Consider the following 22,242-nt stretch of genomic DNA (forward strand, 5'->3'; position numbering starts at 1 on the left):
AAATCACTAAGCATTTCACTCTTTCCTACAAATGCTTTTTAAAATAAAATAATTAACTTTCATTTTTATTTTTTCTCAGTTCTAGCTTTAATTACAAAAATGTTTTTCTTCTAAATCATTAAAGGGACAGTATACACCAATTTCCTTGTAACGTTATGTAATAGACACTACTATAAAGTAGAATATGCAAAAATTCTAATCTAAAAATCCACTATAAAACCTTTTGAAAACTTAGACGCTCCCAGTTTAGCACTGTTGATGAGGTTAGGCTGGGACACCCAGTGAAAGGGGCTGAGAAAACAGGAACAGCTGACACTTCCCCCTCCCCTGCATATGAAAAGACAGAATATAAAAACTGATGCCGCAGGAATCTGTAGCCCTCAATCTAAAACTTTGGGGCTTGGTTAGGAGGAGTCTGAAAATTAGCACATTTAAAAATAAGCAAAACTATACATTGCTACTAAAACACTCCCATATGGGCTATATAAATGGATTATCTACAAAACATTTATGCAAAGAAAAATCTAGTGTACAATGTCCCTTTTAAAATAATTTCTAACATTGTCCCCTTCCTCCAATTTACTCTCAGCATTCAAACCCCCACCTCTTGATCAATACAAATATATTAATCTCACATTCTATCTCCAGTACGGTTCTCTTTCCATTTGTTACAAAATATTCACTGTTTTTATATATTTCATACATTCAACTATATTGTTCCCTGATATTCTCTTAATCTAACTTAAATTCAGAGTCCAAATTCCCCTTGCTTACCTCATATTCAGTTTCATACTTATTTGTACTTTAGATGCACATGATCAATATAAAGCAGTTCCTCAGTTAATACCATCCATATTTATGTTCCTGCTATTGAAACAAAAAATGTGTATGACATTTTGCAAAATATCACTAAAAACTTAAGATTTTGTGATGATTTCAGGTCTCATATGAGTTTGCATAACATACTGTATATATTTCTCCCCAGTGAGTAGTGAGTGAATTTAAATTAAAAACATTCTGCTACTGCAGTCATATTATTGTTAATAGCTAAAAATGTGAAGCTACAGTATTTAATTTGAATAGTTTTGTATAATGGCTGCTATGTTGCAGTGTTATATTATTTTTATTATCATCATCTAAGATCTGTCTACTTTCAATAAGACTCTGTGTATGTCTAGTTTGCATATACTCCCTTCAGCACCGTCTAGCAATAATTAGTTTATGGCAAGCAAAAAAAAAAAGCCCTCCAATTTTATTTCCTTCTCTTCATATAATTTGAGTTTTTAGTGGAGGGGAGCCTTTTTGGAGCTGTACACATATTTTCTTCATAAATGGAAAGAGTGCACAGTTGTATTCATTACTTTTGGGAATTCAGAACCTGGCCACCAGGAGGAGGCAAAGACACCCCAGCCAAAGGCTTAAATACTCCTCCCACTTCCCGCATCCCCCAGTCATTCTTTGCCTTTCGTCCCAAGTGGTTGGCAGAGAAGTGTCAGAAGTTTTCAATAGTCTCTTATGGAGGGTAGTACTCTTCAGCATGGGACTGGCGTTTTAAGTAGTCCTGTCAGTCTATCAGTGAGAGCATGGGTGAAAGTTAGAGTCCGGAGATGCAGGGAGAGTCTTTCTGCAAAACCATCACAACTCATATTATCAGCTCAACAACCAATCAGCGTTGATGAGTTTCGCTGGCTGCTTTTTTCTCTCAAGTCCATGGCAGAAGCGACGCTACTATCTGTCACACTTGAAGGGCCATGTTCCTTTTCCACGGCGTAGATTCCGGTAAGATCGTTTCATTTTACTTTCATCATGGATGTATTGTAATTTCAACTGTTTATACGAGAGGGGTTACAACCTTTTGGGGATAACTTTAACATAGGGTCTCAGTGAGGCTCCTTTTTGTATCTAGGAATCAAGGGTTAATATCTCCTGAGGGAGATTTTTGAACAGGAGGGTTTATAATTATGTTTGTTATGTGATTCTGTCTGCTACTGTGTAGTGTTGCTTTGGCTCATGGCTATTTTGGAACATAACGGCCTATGTATAGTGACGTGGCCTTTTCGGTCGGGCGCGCTTTTGCATGGACTGCACGGTTTACCTTGGGACTCCATTTCCGTTTTCCTGACTGTGTGGCGATGGAGAAATCCTGGTCCGCTGGTGTCTGGTTCTCTGGAGGCGGCAGTGTCCCAGTTATGGAGGATTCTTGGAGACGGATGTCTAATTCAGACTCTACTTCTTGCGAAAAATATAAATTGGCCCGGGTGATACATGCCCATCAGTTATGTTCCGAATGCCGTTTTAGAGTGCTCTGTTCCTCAGGATCGGGGAATCGGGTGCCCACTGAGCCATCCGTCTCTGGGGATTCTATTTCTCAGGAGACGAGTTCCCTACCATCAACTCTTACTACGCATGCAGGTAACCCAAGCGCTACTTATGCTTTCTAGGGAGTTTGGCCTGTTCCCACCGGAGGTTACGACACGGTTCTGCATGGCCATATCTTTGGCGCTGGTGCATCTGCACCTCCTGGGAATGTGCTTACGATAATGTCCGTTTTTCCTTAACCGGCGCTCGTCAGGCGTGGGATTGCCTGGTCCAGTTCAGCCTTCCGGGGGAGCGACTGCCCCTGAGGCCTCAGGGGGTCAACCTTCAGGGCTGGTGTTTCCTTTTGTCCCGGCGGAGATATGTTGCGCCTTTCGCTATAGACTGGTGCGCCTTAGTGTCCTACTAAGGCACGTTTTTGGCGTTGCTGGAGGATCCCACTCTTAATGGGTCTGGGGATTCTCAGCCTTACTCTTCGACTGGCTTGCATACATAGACATAAGGGGATGAAGTAATCTTCTTATAGTCTTTGTTTTTTGTGTATCTTTTCTGAGCTTGGAAGTCTCAGACCCCTGTTGGGCTGGTCCTGCGGGTCTGTCCATTCTTCCTGGGCGTTAACCTACGGGTTGCCTTATCTTTTATTTCATCCGGTGAGGATGATTTTTATTTGGTCTAAAGCTCATGTTGTTATGTGATGTTTTCTTTCGGGAACTTTCCTCTCTGGAATTGATACTCGCTATTTTGTGGTCGCATTGTTTACAAAAGTCTGTCTGACTGTTCCTTATACCTCCATCATTGGGGGAGACTCTATGTGGCCTTGACAGTGCTGGGGCCCTTGGTTTCAGGCTGGTCCTGACTGGGTTCAGACACGTGGCACTTTTTATGTTCGGTTGGTCCAGAGAGGGCACCTAGTGATCACAATATGATTTGTGTGGTTGTCTTGTTTTATTTTACAAGCTTTAACTAGCCTCCTGAGAGAACTTGAGGGTCCGTGGTGGCTTAGGGGCATGGGGGATTGGTTCAGTCCTCATTAGCCTTTCAATCTAGTGGGCCGGGACTCTGTTGAGATCCGTGGTAACATGCTCAATCATTTCCGAATTTTTCGGGAACTAGAGTGTTCATTTCCATTGTGGGTTGGAGGCTTGGAGGATTTAGGTCCATCATACTGCCGTTCTTATGGTTTTGCCTTTCATGGTCTCTTTGGAAGTGTCCTTTTAGGACTTGTTCCTTTTAGAGGTTCTCTTCCTTTGGGTCGAGACTTTCTGGACTTCGTCCGTTTTTTCTGGCGGCTTTGACCGCTTAATTAGGAAGTGAAGGCCGTGAGGCTCTCTCTTCTTTTGGGAGTTAGTCGTCTCCATATCAGGGGCGATAGGAGGTGTTGTCTCTTTTTCCAAGCTTTTTGCTTAGGGGATGTTTTTCTGTCTGAGTTCGAGATGCTTTGCATTCTTCTCCCTTGGGTGTGGTCCTCTGGAACATTAATCTGAATGGATTATGGAGACTAGCCTTTCTTTGTACTCTCTTTCGGGTGACTCTGTTCTCATTTTCATTTCCCTTAGTGCTTCCCTTGGGGCCTTGGGCTCTAGAGAAATTGCGTGACTTTGTCGTGGACTAGTACCTTGCTGGGGGGGTGTTGACCTCCGGCTAAGGGGGTTCGCTTCCCTTTGGGCTGGGAATTACGAGTGAGTCCTGTACCCATTCTCCGGGTTTCCCGGTTCTCATCCCCTGTGAGGTCTGATTGCTTCAGACGGGGTATCTTGTGTTCCCTGAGGGTGTCGTTTGTTCTAAGATGATTCTGGGTCCCAGGTTTAGAGTTCTTGTCTTGGATCCTTCTTGGATGTCTGGAGACTTATGATCTGGTAGACTGGTTCAGGACGACCCTGTTTTTTTCAGGGACCCTATGTTGCGACATAGGGGCTAGCTCATTAGGCTTGCAAGCAGGTAGGCCAGAATTCACATCCACCTTCGGGTAATGGTTATAAACTTTAAGGCCTGACTTGTCCTTCGGATGGAGTGTGCTCCTCTATGGGGAGTTTTTTCTCTGAAGGGTCAACAGTGGTGTCTGGATGATTTTTCATTCGGTCTGTGTTTTGATAATACTATAGCTTCATGTCTTGTGGACATGTACGCTGTTCTTATCTGTGCCCTTCCCTTTGGAGGGGATAGTTTATCTTCCTTATGAGTTGGGGTTTCCTCTCTCTGGAGGATCTTTGTCCTACCCTATGTGTAGGAGTTTGGATCAGGTGGCTTATTTCTGTAAGAGGCAGCATCTGCTGCTCTGTGGGCTCTGTTCTACATGTTGGAAATTGATCTCTCTATGTAGAGACTGTCTAACAGAGTTGTGACAGGTCTTCCTACGGATCTATTGCACTTTTCTCTGTTCCAGGTCCTAGGGCGTTCTCCTTGGGAGTGCCTTATTTTGGAGGAGCGGATTGGGTTGGCACCCGAGCTCTGTTGGGGTGGGTGAGTCCCCCCTTTTTTCTTTCCATTCCGTGGGGGCTTGTGGTTGGAGTCTTTCTGTCCCCCTGTCTATCAGACATGTCTGTCGCTTGGGCTGGTTTGGTGTTGGAGCAGGATCTGAGATCTGTTGCTCTGCTATTCGTCCTTGGAGCATTCAAGGTACAGTAAGACTTTTTGAGGTTCTCCTTTCTCTACATTCAAGATTTGTGGAAAGGACTGGCGGCTCTTAGATAGCCTGTGACGTTATCCGCTGGTTAGCTGATAATTTACAATCTGAAGGATCCAGTCTTCAGTTGCTTTCTACTTGCCCTGCAAGTATTTAAGTTTCAGAGTCATTTTCAGATGACTGCAGCATGCAGTGTTTTTGCTTCAGGTGTTGTTCATCAGACCTATCTGAGCTTGCTGCACGAGGTTTCATTCTGAATATTTTGGTATTCTGAGATACCTTTTTGTGACTTGGGGACCTTCGTCTTCAGTTGCTTTCTAGAGTGCAGTTGCAGTGTGTTAGGAGAAGATCCTCTCTCTGTTTCAGACTCCCGGCCTTATCCCGTGGTTTCTGTAATTCTGGGGTCTGGGTGTTGCCTCCCCTTGTTTCTATAAAACTGGTTGGGTCTCTGTTAGCCTGACCTGGTTCCTCTGGTTTTTGTTCTGTGTTTTTTTCTGGAGTTCCTTATGCTAGCTGGAAGCTAGCTCAGCATACTAATGCACTGTGGCTACTCTGCACTGTAGCAAACCGAGGGTTGGTTTGATCCCCGGCAAGGTCTACTCAGCCTTTTCTCCTTTCGAGGTTGATAAAATGAGCAGTGCCTTAAGTCCCTTAAGGGGGATTAGCCGCGCTTTATAAGTACAATCATGTTTTCTCTGTGCCATTTCTTCTTTGTGGAAGAATACGGTAGTTTGTTCCCTTTCTTTAGTAAGGGGTGTGTTGTTTGGAGACCGACTGCAGGGGACGATGTCTCTTGGAGGCTGTTGACTCCATTGAGTCAAGTTCCTGCGGTCTCTAGCAAGGCTGTGGACTATCTGCGGGTCAGTGTCATTGGGCCTTTTCCTTTTTTCAAAGTTGTTCTCGGCTTCGGACGAAGCGGGATTTTGTTGGGTAGGGGTTTTCAGGCCTGGTGCCCTCAGAATGGACTGCCTCTTGTACCCTCACGTTTTTGCATTCAGTGTCCTCTATAGCTTGGGTATTGCTTTCCCAAAAGTAATGAATGCAGCTGTGGACTCTTTCCATTTATGAAGAAAAACCTAAATTATGCTTACCTGATAATTTTCTTTTCTTCAGATGTAAAGAGTACACAGCTCCCCGCCAGTGTTATTTTTGTTCTTCTGGCACCCTTTCACCCTGATATTTCTTCTACTGTTTCTTGTTCCTAGGCAGAATGACTGGGGGATGAGGGAAGTGGGAAGAGTATTTAAGCCTTTGGCTGGGTTGTCTTTGCCTCCTCCTGGTGGCCAGGTTCTGAATTCCCAAAAGTAATGAATGCAGCTGTGGACTCTTTCCATCTGAAGAAAAGAAAATTATCAGGTAAGCATAATTTAAGTTTTTAAGTGTTTTGTTGTTAGCTAAATTGTAATCATTAACGCAACAGGAAGGTTAAATAATTTATTTTACATTTTTAAATGCTTGGGGAAAAAAAGAATATTTTGTGATGTGTGAAAATGTTATGAAATTCAAATTTCAGTGTCCATAAATAACCTCTTTGCTACCAGGAATTTCAGAGAAAATTTTACCCAAAGTACTGAATTTTTTTTAGCATTTTGCTATTACTCAATTTAAACAGAGAGACTTTGTTGTTTTTTGTTTTGTTTTTTACCTATGAAAACTATATATATTCACAGAATTAAGAAATTATTGTAAAATTATAAAAAAAAGTAAGGAGTATATATATTTATATATCTATGTCTCTATATAAATATATATATATATATATATATATATATATATAAATCTATATATACTTTGAATGTATGTATATATATATATATATATATATATAATATATATATATGTTATGGGTAAAGTCAGATAATGGGTAATCCTAGGTTTACCGGGGTAAAACTGACATTACCCAACTGGCTGTGGGTAAAGCATGATGTATGATCATAAATCCCCTCAGAGTGCAGTCACCACATGAAACATACTGTATATAGCATGAACTGTAATTCCCCCATCTTCACTATCTTTTTTGTCTCCGACTGGAGTGTTCACTTGGGATGGATGTTAGAGGATTGGCAGTGAGCCTTCCTTGAACCCCCCAGGTGGAGGCAAAAGAAATAGTGTAGATTGGGGAATGACAGTACATCAGGCTTTACCCACAGCTGCTTGGGTAATGTCCGTTTTACCTGGTTAATCCTAGGATTACCAGGATTTCTCACTTTACCCGTAACATATATATATATTGTAGATTAAAACATTCCACAAAAACCTGTAGCATTCTAACTGTGGAATAAAAATCCAAATTTTGTTTTCAGCCAAGATAAATAAATATAGAGAGATAAATAGATAGATAGATAGATAGATAGATAGATAGCAATATATATAATTTGTGATCATATCCAAGCACACCCATGTACTCAAAAGCGTGCAGACCCTAAGACAGTGCTTGCAATTGATAGTGTAACTTACAGTTGTAATACACAGTCTGTCTCACTGCTACAATAAAAACAAGCAGTGACCATTAGAATTAGCAGCACAGAGAGAACCACAGGACTTAAGGGTGAAACTTTCTATACCTTACCTGCTATGTGATACCATACACTTAACCCAATAACCCCAATAAGACACAGACACCAGTTATGGGAGTAAAAACCCTTTCCCCGTCCGGGGAGAAGGGTTACATTTATTAAAGAATAACTTAAATAACTTAATAATATTAACTTATCGCTGGCCGGCAAGAAAACATCCCTGTCCTAAAAACTCCTAAGAAAGGGGTGAGACCGCCCTAAAGGAATGAGGGACGCCCCCCATTCCGACAGCCTGGAGGGCTTTTTTAGGAGGGATCGTGCAGGGAGCCACCGAGCGTCGGCCCTTGCGGCTGTCGTTTAAATGTGCTCGCCTGTCCCCCTCCTCTTATTACCCGCCAGGCTGCCCTAACTGGATATTTGTCTCACCCCTACTGCCGCCGCAACAGGAACATGGCGCCATGTTCCTACAAACAGGAGTTGAGGGACCCCCGAACTCCGAAGACAACGGTTCCTCGGCCAAAAGACTGTTAGATCCGAGGGGGGGTCCCTAAAACAGAAATTAAAGCACTTTGGGCTTACTAAGGTCCGAGTGACTATTCAGCCCCCAGCCAAAGTGATACTATTGCCAGCATCTTCTCAGACCACCATCCGCTGGAATACACCATCCATAACTGGAACAGAGCATCTGTAACTTGGGGAGGGAAGGGAGGGAAGACAAGAAACAGGTTAGTGACACTACTTCCTGCCTGCAGCCCCTAATATAGGCTCTGCAACATCTCCCTCTAGCTGTAAGCCCAGCTAAGACACCTAGACAGTAATACACTTAGCACTCCAGTCAAAAGTTAACCCTTAAGTTGCTGCGCGCTTAATCAGCTCTCCACTTTCCTAAGGGTGAAACTTTCTATACCTTACCTGCTATGTGATACCATACACTTAACCCAATAACCCCAATAGGACACAGACACCAGTTATGGGAGAAAAAACCCTTTCCCCGTCCGGGGAGAAGGGTTACATTTATTAAAGAATAACTTAAATAACTTAATAATATTAACTTATCGCTGGCCGGCAAGAAAACATCCCTGTCCTAAAAACTCCTAAGAAAGGGGTGAGACCGCCCTAAAGGAATGAGGGACGCCCCCCATTCCGACAGCCTGGAGGGCTTTTTTAGGAGGGATCGTGCAGGGAGCCACCGAGCGTCGGCCCTTGCGGCTGTCGTTTAAATGTGCTCGCCTGTCCCCCTCCTCTTATTACCCGCCAGGCTGCCCTAACTGGATATTTGTCTCACCCCTACTGCCGCCACCCAAAGAGGACACGGAACTCTTGCCGCCACTAAAAACAAAGGGAAGCCAGGGAACGCCTAATATTGTCCAGAAACATATCGGTACCCGTATCTGAAAGATGTACCTCATCCCTGCGGAAGAGACCAGGGGAATCAATCCTGATGGTGTCATGGGTGATAACCTTACCCCCTGCTGCTAACACTGCCTTACCTACATCCCTATTCAACTTTCTCTTCACCCTAAAACCAGCCTTACGAGAATTCATATGCCTCCAAACATTTCTGGAAATAATTTGCGACCACACAATTTAGACCCCAGGAAACTGGGTCGCCAACCACCTAATGTCCGCCATCATGATACTGGCCAAATCCCCCATGGGCATAGTCCCATCATAATTTCCCCCCAAGTGCAATACAATCACATGGGGGCACCCCCATCGCCTTCTGGCCTCGGCCACTTGGGTCGGCAAATCCGACCACATCCTTCCTTGCTTCCAAGCCATTGAATGCCCATCCTTTGTGACGGCAACCTCAGCTGCAAGCCTCCTGCACCAGCCGCTGCACGCAAGGCTGCCCAGTGGACATATGAATGCCCCACTATCCATACTCTTTTGCACGGCATCCCCTCTCCTGCAATAACCAAGAAATAAACAAACCTGGCTTCCCTGACCTAACAACAGCAAAACGAATAAGAGCTACCAGAGAAATGTCTAAATAACATCTTGCTTCAGTGGACGTATATATTTCTTAAATTTAGCTGAAGCTCATGACCCAAAACTTAATTTCTTTCTCAGAAGACCCAGCCAAGGCTGCGTCCAGAGCGGCACCTATCCTAAAGGAGTGTGGGGCCACTACAGAGGGATTCCAACCTAACTCAAAACCACTTTCTTCATGACTACCCGAAACTGAAACCCAGATAAAAATGACCCATTTTTTGTGAACCAGGAACGCCCCCTCCACACCTGGCCTAATTTCCAAATACCGCCTGCGCAACCTAACTGGGCAGATTGCTGGCTCCACCTGCGAAAGCAAATTGAGCCATCTACCCTTACCCGCCTGATCCGTCTTGGAACGTGCCACTAAAACTAAAATAGCTTCCTCATCTATTCTCACATGATCCCTGAGCAGCGCTGGCCCTGTTGAAACCTTTGATGGAGCTACCAACCCACTAATGCGCAGCGCAGTGAAGTATGCTAGGGAGAATGCTGCTGCAAAGAGGACGACTTCGTACTCAGAGCTGCAAACTGTCGGGAGGACCTGTATCATGTTACTTAGCCGCTCCCTAGTGATCAGTTCCCTAGAATCCCTATTAACCCCTTTTAATCTATGCGCTCCCTTAATAGCAGCCCTTGCCAAGAATGATTTGGGTACGTCAGGGACTCCATACAATTTGGAGAAAAAGGAATGGCTGCCGCCCTGCTGCCTATGGCGCCCGGCGCCATGCCCTTCTCGTGCAAGCAGGCAACCCACTGCACAAAACTGTGTGTCCTGCATTCTCCAAGATAACCCCAGTCTGTGGTACTATTGCCAGGTCTTTGTTGCCAGCGACCCTTGCAGCAACCTTAACGCAGTTCCCCAGAACTCACCACCTGCCAGAGATAAGTGGGACAGACGTCACCCCGAACTACAGCAGCGGGCGCTACCTCCCTAAACCTATCCCATTGCCCCCTGGACAGAGCATCCGCGATGACATTGCGAGTTCTGGGTACATGCCTGGCCGTGAATTAAATGTTATGCCACAAACAGAGCAAGACTAATTGTCGCAATACGTTAACTACCGGGGGGGGGGGGGGGGGTGAAGCAGACAGACTATTGATGTCGGGAATTACGCTCAAATTGTCACACCAAAATTTGACGGCCCGGTTCTGTAAGCGCCCGGACCATAAGTCTACAGCCACTGAAATGGGAAGAGCTCAAGCAATGTCAAGTTTTTTAACCACCCTGTGCCGCTCCATTCGGCCGGCCAGGTGGTTACACACCAGGATCCCTCAAAATAAGCCCCCCCAACCCATGACTCCCTGCGGCATCGGTGTACAAGTGCAGCTGCTGGCTGCTGACCGGTTGGGGCAACCTGATCCTTACGCCATTGAATTCCCGCAAGAACCAAAACCCGGACAGCTAAATCTTTCCGGATATCTAAAGAAATCCTCACCAGGGCCCTAGGCAGCCTAAGCCCCCTAGTCACGGCTTCCATCCTGCGGTTAGATATCCTACCCATCGGGATAACCCTGGACGCGAAGTTCAATAAGCCTAGCAACGACTGGAATTCCCTAAGTGTGGCCTCCCTGATAGCCTGAATGGCTGCCAATGCAGAATCAACTTTTGCTCTTGGCAACCTGCATACCCCGTCCACGGTGTCAATTTCAATGCCTAAGAATACAAGGCGTGTGCACAGGCCCTGTCTTCTCGGCTGCGAGCGGGACGCCTAAACACGAGAACAAATGCTGCATGCTAGTGAGAAGCCTAGCGCAATCTCCTGATCCCGCCCTCCCTAAGAAAAGGAAATCCTCTAAATAATGTGCTACCTGCTCCAGCCCGGACTCGGGAACCACCGCCCAATGTAAAAATGAACTAAACCGTTCAAAGTATGCGCACGATATGGCGCAACCCATTGGCAAGCAGCTATCCACGTAATACCGATCCTGGAACTTGCATCCCATCAGGTAGAAGCTCTCAGGATGAATAGGGAGGAGTCGAGAGGCGGATTCTATGTCCACCTTCGCCATCTCTGCCCCTGAACCAAGCCCTTAAATGACCGCCAGGGCAGACTCGAAGAACTGATACAACACTGAAGTGTCACCTTCACCGAGAGGGTCATTCATTGACGCTCCCTCCTGGTGAGATAAATGCTGAATGAGCCTAAACTTCCCTGGCTCTTTCTTTGGTACTATACCAAGTGGGGAGATAACCAGGTTCTCTAAAGGGACACGCGAATAAGGCCCCGCCCTACGCCCCAAGCTAAGCTCTTTTGCCCATTTTTCTGCAATGGCTTGGGGCTGTTGAACAACAGATTAAAGATTACGGGCCCCCGAAGAGGGAAAAAACGGAAAGCCTAACTGGGATGCGAAACCAATATGATAAACCTGATCTGAGGAAGCCTGCCGCAGGAGCCGACCTAAATGGAGCCCTCCTTCCGCCTGACTCACGACGCCTGGGGCAATCAGCCCCAGCATGGGGCCCACCGCAATATATGCAGATGTGCCGCAAAAGACATTGCGCAGCTTTGCCACACTGCTTTTCCTGAAACCGCCAACACTCTCTCCCTCCCCGCCGTCTGAATTGTCTATTTGACATGCTTGACATTGGGGGCCTTGCCGATGTAAGGACTGCACTGTCAGATAACTCTAAACCTGAGAACAAATCCATTTCCTTCATCCCCAAGGTAAGAATAGGATTCGACTCTAACCTGCACCTGAATTCGGCATCATATTGTCGCCAGGCTGTCCCCTTTCCTCTGGTGTGAATGTCATCTATGACTTCCATATATTTGAGGATATTGAGGTTATGCTGAGGATTAGCCTCCAAGTAACAGGAAGCCAACACGCGGAAGCAACGCATCCACTCCTCATAAGTCTCAGGCCACTTAACTTCTTTATCTCCTGGCCCCTCTTCTACTCTTTCCTTCAGATCTTGAGCTAACCTAGAAAGCTCAAATATCTTGACTCTTTAATGCGCCTGGCTATCCGCGGTTTCAAATGGGAATGCAGCGAGTGCACGATGCAAGGATACGTATCTGATGTGCGCGCTACCAACAACTTGGAGGAGCGTGTTTGACCTCCTATTATTGCCTGTCGTTCCCTGAGATCCTGTTGACGCACCTAAAGCAACAGTTCCTACAGCGCTAGCTCCTTTCGCATCTGCTATCATCCTAATGTATCTCAATAGCTTGCGCTGACCCTTATCTTTAAACCCTGAAGAACTGTCAGAATCCCCTGTGGAGTAACTCTCCTCCCCCCTCAAGTGTGGTGCAATTAGGGGCTTACCCGTTCCCGTTACCGCCTCAGCTCCAGAAGACGCAGGAACAGCTGCCAAAGGCGTAGGTCGAGGGATCTGTTCCGCCGCAGAAGTCACTGTAGCCAATGATGTCCCAGCCTGCATCTGCAGCGGCGCAGCAGGTTCAGTGGTAGATACTGCAGTATCCGATGACGCCATTGCGACCTGTAAAACAAGAGGGCAAGTGGGGGTATCACCGGAATCGACAAAGAGGCCCTTAGCACCCTGCCCCTGTGTCTGTAGTCCACCCACACCCTGTAAACTGCATGGCCCCCTAGCTAGCAGCCTCTTTTTAAGGCCAGATAGAATAATCATATATCCCCTTGAGCTTGTTATATTTTTTCCAGTGGGGGTTAATTCTCCTAAGTTATGTCCTCCTCTAACTGCCTCCCTTCCATTTCGTGCCTTTTTAACCCTTGATCCTTTTTAAGGACTCTTTCCCTTTCCTACCGCCACACTGCCCTTTCTTAAAAGCTGCCTCCTCACCAGGGCGGTCATTGCCAGCTCCGGATACCCCACTTACCTTAGTGGGTATCCGTGCAGACACTGGCCCTTTTGCTCCTTGCCTCTGTGTCCCCTCCGGTCTCTGCGCACTTACTTGGGAAAAAACAAGATGGCGCCGAGACACGGAGGGCGCGTGACGTCACGGGGGGGGGCGGAGTTAGTGACGTCACGCGCGCGAGGAGATGAAGTGGACGACCGCATGGCTCCTAAGCCATGCGGTATAGAAGGCCCCTGATCCGCCTCTCCTCTACTGACTACGCTCTGTCTGGGAGTAAGAGGGGGAGAGTCGGATCGTTCTGACACAGCCGTGTTACTCAGTAAGAGGGGGGACATGGGCTCACTAACTTGCCCAAAGCTGAAGGGATATGAAGGGGTGCAGGACCGGGGGCTTGATGAATCAGGGGAGCAGGAGCATTGGGAATAATACTCGTGGCCAAGGGGGTAATTCCGGGGGGGGGGATGGGGGCAAAAGAGGAATGGGATAAGGGAACATAATTGCCAGAAGAGGGTACAGAAAAAAGAGCAAGGAAGAGGAATAAATAGGGACAGACAGAGAGGAAGAAAAATATACAGCAGAGACAGAAGAAGGGGGAAAAAAAATAAAAGCAGATAGAACAGAATAAGAAGGGAGAGACATGGAATAGACAGGGAGAAAAAAAGGAGCAGCAGCAGGAGACAGGAGAGAATATGTAGCATGGGGAAAAGGCATAGCAAAGAGCACAGAAGGAGAGGGAGGTATAACATCACCCATTGTAGAGACTACAGTTTTCTTTCTCTTTTCAGGTGTCTCCTGTTCTTTGCCAAAACGCCTTGGAGCCTTGAAGGAGCGACGAGGCTTCACCATGCTTCCACCTGCAAGACAAGAAACAGGTTAGTGACACTACTTCCTGCCTGCAGCCCCTAATATAGGCTCTGCAACATCTCCCTCTAGCTGTAAGCCCAGTTAAGACACCTAGACAGTAATACACTTAGCACTCCAGTCAAAAGTTAACCCTTAAGTTGCTGCGCGCTTAATCAGCTCTCCACTTTCCGGAGCTCTGGCAGGCTTGCTAGGATCAAAAGGAACCTCTCCTATTGGCTGCCTACAAACCTGCTGTAACCAGCAACTAGCCTGGTTCATCAGACCTGCAGGAAAGGAAAAGAAAGAGAGAGTAGGTCTTGTGGTGCAGAAGTCATATGTCAAGGATAAACGAGAACACATATGTTTCTGCACAATCAGTAAATCAAATTATATGGGGTTTTTCTGTCTTTACTTCTGTTTTATTTGTGTGTATGTGTATGTGTGTGCAGATATTTGTGTGTGTGTATACAGTATCTCACAAAAGTGAGCACACCCCTCGTATTTTTGTAAATACAATATTTTATTATATCTTTTCATGTGACAACACTAAAGAAATGATACTTTGCTACAATGTAAAGTAGTGAGTGTACAGCCTGTATAACAGTGTAAATTTGCTGTCCCCTCAAAATAACTCAACACAGAGCCATTAATGTCTAAACAGCTGGCAACAAAAGTGAGTACACCCCTAAGTGAAAATGTCTAAATTGGGCTCAAAGTTGCCACTGGAGTCCTCTTCCACTCCTCTGTGATGTCGTCACAGAGCTGGTGGATGTTAGAGACCTTGCGCTCCCCCACCTTCCATTTGAGGATGCCCCACAGATGCTCAATAGGGTTTAGGTCTGGAGACATGCTTGGCCAGTCCATCACTTTTAACATCAGCTTCTTTAGCAAGGCAGTGGTCGTCTTGGAGGTGTGTTTGGGGTCATTATCATGTTGTAATACTGCCCTGCGGCCCAGTCTCTAAAAGGAGGGGATCATGCTCTGCTTCAGTATGTCACAGTACATGTTGGCATTCATGGTTCCCTCAATGAACTGTAGCTCCCCAGTGCCGGCAACACTCATGCAGGCCCAGACCATGAAACTCCCACCGCCATGCTTGACTGTAGGCAAGACACACTTGTCTTTGTACTCCTCACCTGGTTGCTGCCACACACGCTTGACACCATCTAAACCAAATAAGTTTATCTTCGTCTCATCGGACCATAGGACATGGTTCCAGTAATCCATGTCCGTAGTCTGCTTTTCTTCATCAAACTGTTTGCGGGCTTTCTTATGCATCATCTTTAAAAGAGGCTTCCTTCTGGGATGACAGCCATGAAGACCAATTTGATGCAGTGTGCGGCGCCTGGTCTGAGCACTGACAGGCTGACCCCCCACCCCTGCAACCACAGCAGCAATGCTGGCAGCACTCAAACGTCTATTTCCCAAAGACAACCTCTGGATATGACGCTGAGCACGTGCACTCAACTTCTTTGGTCGACCATGGCGAGGCCTGTTCTGAGTGGAACCTGTCCTGTGAAACCGCTGTATGGTCTTGCCCACCGTGCTGCAGCTCAGTTTCAGGGTCTTGGCAATCTTCTTATAGCCTAGGCCATCTTTATGAAAAGCAACAATTATTTTTTTCAGATCCTCAGAGAGTTCTATGCCATGAGGTGCCATGTTGAACTTCCAGTGACCAGTATGAGAAAGTGTGAGAGTGATAACACCAAATTTAACACACCTGCTTCCCATTCACTCCTGAGACCTTGTAACACTAACGAGTCACATGACACCGGGGATGGAAAATGGCTAATTGGGCCCAATTTGGACATTTCCACTTAGGGGTGTACTCACTTTTGTTGCCAATGGTTTAGACATTAATGGCTGTGTGTTGAGTTATTTTGAGGGAAAGCAAATTTACACTGTTATACAGGCTGTACACTCACTACTTTACATTGTAGCAAAGTGTCATTTCATCAGTGTTGTCACATGAAAAGATATAATAAAATATTTACAAACATGTGAGGGGTGTACTCACTTTTGTGGGAAACTGTATTTGTATCTGTGTGTGAATATGTACCATATATGGTGCTCTCATCGCATGATTCAGATACAAGATTTTTAAACATCTTTTCAATTTACTTCTACTAACCAATTTGCTTTGTTCTTTTAGTATCCTTTGTTTAAAAAAGCATACTTAGGTAGGCTCAGTTGCAGCAATGCACTACTTGGAGCTAGCTGTTGATTGGTGGCTGAGCATATATGCCTCTTGGCATTGGCTCACTAAATGTGTTCAACAAGCTCACAGTTGTGCCTTGATGCTTCTTCAGCAAAGGATACCTTGATAATGAAGTAATTTGATACATTTTAGGTCTATCTAAATCATAAAAAAATTGGGTTTTATGTCCCTTTCATCCGAATGAAAATGGTACATACTTGGGGGTCGATTTATGAAAGTGCGATGTAATGTATCATGTACGCCCCACATCAATAAATGCCGACAGCATACGCTGTCGGCATTTATCATTTCACAAGCAGTTCCTGTGAATCCTGCAGATTCCGCTAGCAGGGGGTGTCAATTAGCCCATTCGTATAGGATCAGGCGGATTGATGTCCGCAGCCTCAGAGCAGACGGACAAGTTATGGAGCAGCGGCATTTAGACCACTGCTTCATAACTGCTGTTTCCGGCGAGCCTAAAGGCTTGCACGGAAACAGGGGCATCAAGCTCCATTCGGAGCTTGGTAATTCTGCCCCAAAGACTCAAGAAATTATATTAGAGTTGTTTGGATTTATATTTTTTATAGACAATACAACATGTAGCACAAACTGTACAATATGTACTAGAAGCGGACCCTGTACAACACTATTAATTATGGACCACAGATATTATACATTCTGTTTTATAGTATATGTATCTTTTATTCAATTACACTGTATTTAGTGGTCCTTCACAAGACAGTGAAATAGCACTTACCTTGAATTTTAAATTAGTAATAGAATATCTTCTGGCAAATGTCAAAGTTAATCCAATTTCCCCACACCTGTATCATGTGACAGCCATGAGCCAATTACAAACATGCATATACATATATACAGTGCACTTATGCACATGCTCAGTAAGAACTGGAGCCTCAGAAATTGTGTTTATAAAAAGAATGTGCATATTTTGATAATGGAAGAATATTGGAAAGTTTTTTTAAATTGAATGCTTTTTTTTTAATTATTATTTATTTATGCAAAGGACATACAACTGATAAATACAATACAGCGCTAACAATGTTAACTCAATGTACCAATAAGAAAACAGACATGTATAATATGACTATATCACATCTATGATCTTCCATAGTAATTCTGTTTTCATGTATGTCCTTACATTTTTAATTATACAATATTACTAAACTGATTGTCTCGTACTGGGTCCCAAGGGTATCAGCCGCCTATCATATGTTTTTAAGCAGTTAGATCTGGAAAGTGGGTGTTACCCTCAAAATCGAACTGCCATTCTCCCCTCAATTGGGCTAAATAGAATGCTTTATTTGAATCACAAAACTTTAATTTTGACTTTAGTGTCCCTATAATAAAATAGAATACATTTGTTGGTATGCTATGAAATTGGTCTCACAGTAAGTCAAATAAGTGATAAAAATGATAGCGCGTATATGTGTAATCTGTCAATCTCAGTCCACTCAGGGTAGGAATCCAGCGCTTAAAGTTTGTTGTGTTAATCTCCTGTCACATTGCAAACTGTTTATGCCTTCTGGTCCCGAGATAATGTAATAACATATAACAAAAAACAGAGAATCTGCAAATCAAAAGCACTTTAATACAGAAAGAATAAAACAATGCTAAAATACCCATAGTTTGTATGTTCCTTAGAATTCCTTTACACTGCTGGATCCTCCAGTGACTGCAGCATTTGCGGCAACTCCCAACTCTGCAATTGTTCTAGTGTAAAGGAACATTAAGAAACTCTCAGAGACTGTAGTTTACTACAATGACATGCTAACTTGTAACCATGTATCTTATACATAGTAAGTGCATTTTAGCGTGGTTTTATTCTTTGTATATTAGTGTCTTTGGGTTATGGATGTACTGTTTTTTGTTTTTAAGCAATATTAATGCAATTAAGACATGGGCATGATGGGTATTCTGGGCATTTTCGCTTAATGCTGTTTTTACTGTAAAAGTAGCTACTTTTTTAAAGTTAATGACTAAGAAAAAAAGAATTCTACATTTTTACAAGAATTTCATCTTCAATCAAGAAGAGTAGTGCAGGAAATTGGATTCTCATAGAATAAAATTGGACACAACTTTTATCATCTTTCTCTTCGATTACAGGATTTTAACAATTCACACTATAAATCATGAATACGCAAAGTTACAAGGTTTATTCTGTTGAAATTATATAGCTGCTGAAACTACATAGGTTTGTCTTTGACAATTAAAGGGATACTGAAACCGAATTTATTATTTCCTGATTCAGATAGAGCGTGCAATTTTAAACAACTATCTATTTACTCCTTTAATCAATTTTTTTCATTCTCTTTGTATCTTTATTTGAAAAAGAAGGAATGTAATCTTATGAGCCGGCCCATTTTTAGTTTAGCACCCTGGATAGTGCTTGCTGATTGGTTGCTGTATTTAGCCACCAATCAGCAAGCGCTACCCAGGTGCTGAATCAAAGATGGGCCGGCTGGTTAGTTTCAATTTTTTCCAGGGCTGCTTTTTACTCCCAGTCCTGCCCAGTAAATGTGTATAGCACATGTTCAAAATAGCTGTTTCATTTCAAATTAGACATGTGCATGGCGAAAAAATTCGGTTCGGTTCGGATTGATTCGGATTTTTTCGAATTTCGGTTCGGAGCAATTCGAATTCGGAAAAATTTGAATCAATTCGGTTCGGATTTGTTTCGGATTCATTCGGATTTGAATAAATTCGGTTCGGATTTGTTTCGGATTCATTTGGATTCGAATAAATTCGGCTGGATTTGGTTAGATTCGGTTCGGAAATTCGGAATTTCGGTAAGTGTTAGGTGGGATTAGACTAGTATTATGTACTGTACATTAGGTGTAACCCATAGCAGAGTGATATAACCTAATATACTGTACAATACTAGTGTAATCCATGGCCATCCGAATCTACCGAATAAATCCGAATAAATCCGAAGTAATTCGGATTTATTCGGTAGATTCGGCACTATTTTAATTCGGAGATTCGGTTCGATCCGAATCTCCGAATTTTCCGAATTTCCGAATCGAACCGAACCGAATCGCACATGTCTATTTCAAATCATCTTGGAAAACTTGCAAATATTTCAAATATAACAGTTATATAGTTATAGGACCTTATTTGGCAATCCAATAAAGTATTTTCTGGCTCAAAAAACAATAAAAAAAACAGTGATTGTGCCTTTTAGTGGCCAAAAACTGGCCACAGGTTGTGATTGTTTTTCAGCAAAGGAAACCAAATCAACAAAAAAGAACATTGAAATGTGAAATATTCATATTTCATGTCGGGTTTAGCGCACTTGAATAAACACAATCAGGTTAGTGCACGAGTATGGTGTTAGTTTTTTTACAGTTTGCACGCTCCATTAAAGTCTATTGAAGTCTATGGGAGAATACATTAGCAATATTCAATGTTTAATGTCGGGTTTTCGCTCACATGCTAAATTTTTACTTTCAGTTCATAACACGAGTGCAAAATGCCTCTGTCTAGTGATGTTAACACACAAGCAGGAGCGCTAAATTACACTCCACTCATAATCTAGCCCTATTTATTATTACTAAATAATTCACTGAATTATCTAAATTATCCTGTTGCACTGTTCTCATCTCCTCCTGCACAGACATAAACCCTGATCAGTCCTCAACTTCCGCTACAAAGTACGGTAACGCTGGCTTCTCCTCATGTAACTCTGCACACAGCAACACTTATCTTTACTATTGTCTCCCTGCATACAGCAACACAGATATCTCACTTTCCCTGCACAGTAACCCTGATCTCTTCTTATCCCCCCTGCAGTGACAATGATCTCTTTCACTATTCCTGCATTAAGTGACACTGATTACTGACTCCCCTGCATATCATGACGTTGGTTTCTCCCAATCTATGCTTGCAGACAGTGACACTAATCCTGATGTTCTCCTGCATACAGTGACCCTTGCCTCTGATCTCCATTAAGATTGATCTTTCCGCATCCACCCCTGCATATCTCTCGCTTCGTCTACATACAGTGACACTGATCTCTTCTAACCTCTTTTTGGTGACAATTACCTCACCTAACTTCCTCAGTGACCCTAATGTCTTCTCACTATGGCCACGAAATTTTAAGCATCGATATATTCTAAAATAATGGGCGGACCCACAAAGTGATGACGAGTGCCAATGTGTCTTCCGATTCTGCAAAACACTGCAGGGCTGTCCTTGGAATATATTGCACTAGTGGCGATATACTGTATCCCAAGTAAAACGAAGGTTACTTTCCTGGAATGCCCAGCAAACTCCCACAGAACACCTACATCTTCATCTATGTCATATCTTTGCTCTACATTGCAAACAAAGCCACCCAAAAAAAACTTCCAATTATAACTATAGGAGCTATGTTGATACAAGTATATGCAATGTTTAAATGATATGCATTTTCCTGTATAATGCATATAAACACAGAAAAAAATCTATACAATACTTAAATTAATATGCATTATACAGGAAAATGCATATCATTTAAACATTGTATGTATATAAACTATTAACCCCTTACGCGACCTCACCCCATCACATCCTAACTCTGCTACACTATTAACACCTACTCTGCCATAACCTACTAACCTAATAACTCCCTAACATATTAACCCCTAAACCGCCTATATGGCCAACGCAAACACCCACTAGCATATTAACCCCTAAACTGCCACCATCCCCACTGCAAGAAACCCCTTAACTTATTAAACTCTAAACCACCACAACCCCCCAACGCAAACTAGCCCTACACGTCTTAACTACCTAACAGTTAACCCCCGCAAGACCCCTAACATAACACCTCTTAAGTTACACAATTAACCAACACTAACATTACAAAAACATTTTTTTTAAACACATTACAAAAAAAAGCATATGCCTATCCTAAAACTAAAGTCCCCTTAAAAAAAAGCCTACCCCAAAATAAAAAACCCTAAACTAACACTAAAATCTACTCTAAAAATTGTTCTGAAAAGGGCATTATGTAGGGCAATGCCCTAAAGTGATTAAGCTCTTTTACTTGGCACACAAATCCCTCATCTAAAACCAAAGTAGCCTCCGCCCCAAATAAAAAGCCTATCTTAAAAAAGGGATTTTTTAATATAGGGTTTTTTTTATTTAGAAGTTTTTTTTAAGAATAGAGGGTTTTTTGGGGCAAAAAAACTGTAATTAATTTAGGGTAATGCCCTGCCAAATTCCCTTATCAGGGCAGTTTTTAGTTTAGGCTTTTTAAGATAGGCTTTTTATTTTGGGGGGCGGGGTGGTTACTTTGCACATAATGGCTGTAAAATCGGCCTCTGTTCATTTTCCCTGTACACATTGAAAGTGAAAATAACCTCTTTTAATATCACCTGTATGTAAGTAATAGTGACTCTGATCTCCCCCTCACTCCTTCTGCACACATACAAATGGCTTGACACACACATCAGAAAACACATGATCACACTCCCTCTATTACCCGCAACATATAAAATCAACTCAACTACATTCTGCATTTTGCATTTCCTCAAGGCCTTCCTCAATTTTTCCGCTCCCTCCCAGACTTAGAGAAGAGGAGGAGTACAACTCATTGCAGCACTTACAAAAAATAACAAATTAAATTATCCAAAAAATAAAAATTATTCCTATTGTTATACCCCATTTAAAAAAACAAAAGAAAAAAAAAACACCCCAAAGTAAAGAAAACATAATCTATAATAAACTACCAAGGGCCCTTTGTAGGGCATTGCCTTAAAGTTAACAGCTCTTTTGCAAAAAAATAAAAACAAACACCCCCTAACATTACAACCCCCCCCAAACCCACAAAATAAAGATACATTTGAATCAGCCAATAGGAATGAGAGCTGTTCAAATCTGCCAATAGGATTTAAGCAGTTCTAATTCCTATTGGCTGATTTTAATTTTGCAGCCAATAGGAATGCAGCGGTACCCCAATATAAAAGGGGT

This window comes from Bombina bombina, chromosome 2 (assembly GCF_027579735.1).
Source record: "Bombina bombina isolate aBomBom1 chromosome 2, aBomBom1.pri, whole genome shotgun sequence".
Lineage (NCBI taxonomy): Eukaryota > Metazoa > Chordata > Amphibia > Anura > Bombinatoridae > Bombina > Bombina bombina.